This window comes from Arachis hypogaea, chromosome 1 (assembly GCF_003086295.3).
Source record: "Arachis hypogaea cultivar Tifrunner chromosome 1, arahy.Tifrunner.gnm2.J5K5, whole genome shotgun sequence".
Taxonomy (NCBI): Eukaryota; Viridiplantae; Streptophyta; class Magnoliopsida; order Fabales; family Fabaceae; genus Arachis; species Arachis hypogaea.
The window spans coordinates 80,552,589-80,554,910 of record NC_092036.1 but is presented as its reverse complement, the minus strand read 5'-3'; the positions used below and the strand labels follow the sequence as shown (position 1 = coordinate 80,554,910).

At 41.6% G+C, this 2,322-nt stretch overlaps 1 non-coding gene across 1 annotated transcript; it reads left to right on the top strand.

The window, feature by feature from the left end:
• Positions 1 to 1,971: 1,971 nt before the first annotated feature.
• Positions 1,972 to 2,075, top strand: LOC112714265 (small nucleolar RNA R71). The gene has a single exon (XR_003159199.1). It is a non-coding gene; the product is annotated as a small nucleolar RNA R71 (small nucleolar RNA).
• Positions 2,076 to 2,322: the final 247 nt, after the last annotated feature.

Below are 2,322 nucleotides of genomic sequence, written 5' to 3'. Positions count from 1 at the left end.
AGCGCCAGATTCATGCTCTGTTCTGGCGTTGAACGCCAGCCAGATGCTCCTTACTGGCGTTGAACGCCAGTCTATGCTTCCTCCAGGGTGTGATTTTTCTTCTGCTGTTTTTGATTCTGTGTTTAATTTTTATATTTTTTTCGTGACTCCAGATGATCATGTACCTAATAAAACAAAAAATAAAATAAAATAAAAATAAAAATTAGATAAATAAAATTGGGTTGCCTCCCAACAAGCGCTTCTTTAATGTCAATAGCTTGACAGTGGCTCTCATGGAGCCACAAGGTGATCAGGTCAATGTTGTATAGTCCCAACACCAAACTTAGAGTTTGGATATGGGGTCTTAACACCAAACTTAGAGTTTGGTTGTGGCCTCCCAACACCAAACTTAGAGTTTGACTGTGGGGGCTCTTCTTGACTCTGAACTGAGAGAAGCTCTTCATGCTTACTCTCTTTTGTCACAGAGGGATGGCCATGTGCCTTAAACACAAGGTAGTCCCCATTCAATTGAAGGACTAATTCACCTCTGTTGACATCTATCACAGCTCCTGCTGTGGCTAGGAAAGGTCTTCCAAGGATGTGCAATCATCCTCTTCCTTCCTAGTGTCTAAGATTATGAAATCAGCAGGGATGTAAAGGCCTTCAACCTTTACTAACACGTCCTCCACTATTCCATAAGCTTGTCTCAATGACTTGTCTGCCAGTTGTAATGGGAACAATGCAGGTTGTACCTCAATGATTCCTAGCTTCACCATTACAGAGAGTGGCATAAGATTTATTCCTGACCCCAGATCACACAGAGCTTTTTCAAAGGTCATGGTGCATATGGTACAAGGTATTAAGAACTTGCCAGGATCTTGTCTCTTTTGAGGTAAAATTTGCTGAATCCAGGTATTTAGTTCATTAATGAGCAAGGGAGGTTCACTTTCCCAAGTCTCATTACCAAACAGCTTGGCATTCAGCTTCATGATAGCTCCTAAATATTGAGCAACTTGCTCTCCAGTCACATCTTCATCCTCTTCAGAGAAAGAATAGTCTTCAGAGCTCATGAATGGCAGAAGGAGATTTAATGGAATCTCTATGGTCTCTATATGAGCCTCAGATTCCTTTGGATCCTTAATAGGAAACTCCTTCTTGCTTGAGGGACGTCCCAAGAGGTCTTCCTCACTAGGATTTTCGTCCTCCTCCTCCCTTGTGCATTCGGCCACATTGATCACATCAATGGCCTTGCACTCTCCTTTTGGATTCTCTTCTGTATTGCTTGGGAGAATACTGGAAGGAGTTTCAATGACTTTCTTTCTCGGCTGGCCCACTTGTGCCTCCAGATTTCTAATGGAGGATCTTGTTTCACTCATGAAACTGAAAGTGGCCTTTGACAGATCAGAGACTTGATTGGCTAAATTAGAAGTGTTTTGTTCAAAATTCTCTGTCTGTTGCTGAGAAGATGATAGAAAAGGCTTCCTATTGCTCAGCCTGCTGCGTCCACCATTGTTAAAGCCTTGTTGAGGCTTTTGTTGATCCTTCCATGAGAAATTTGGATGATTTCTCCATGATGAGTTATAGGTGTTTCCATAAGGTTCACCCATGTAATTAACCTCTGCCATGGCAGGGTTCTCAGGATCATAAGCTTCTTTAGAAGCTGCCTCTTTAGTACTGTTGGATGCATGTTGCCATCCATTCAGATTTTGAGAGATCATGTTGACCTGTTGAGTCAACACTTTGTTCTGAGCCAATATGGCATTCAGAGCATCAATTTCAAGAACTCCTTTCTTCTGAGGTATCCCATTATTCACGGAATTCCTCTCAGAAGTGTACATGAATTGGTTGTTTGCAACCATATCAATGAGTTCTTGAGCCTCTTCAGGCGTTTTCTTTAGGTGAATAGATCCACCTGCAGAATGGTCCAATGACATTTTTGAAAATTCAGATAGGCCATAATAGAATATATCTAATATGGTCCATTCTGAAAACATGTCAGATGGACATCTTTTGGTCAGCTGCTTGTATCTTTCCCAAGCTTCATAGAGGGATTCACCATCTTTTTGTTTGAAGGTTTGAACATCTACTCTCAGCTTGCTCAGCTTTTGAGGAGGAAAGAATTTATCCAAGAAGGCTATGACCAGCTTATCCCAGGAGTCCAGGCTATCCTTAGGTTGTGAATCCAACCATATTCTAGCTCTGTCTCTTACAGCAAAAGGGAAAAGCATGAGCTGTAGACTTCAGGATCAACTCCATTCGCCTTTACAGTCTCACAGATCTGCAAGAACTCAGTTAAAAACTGATAAGGATCTTCAGATGGAAGTCCATAAAACTTGTAGTTTT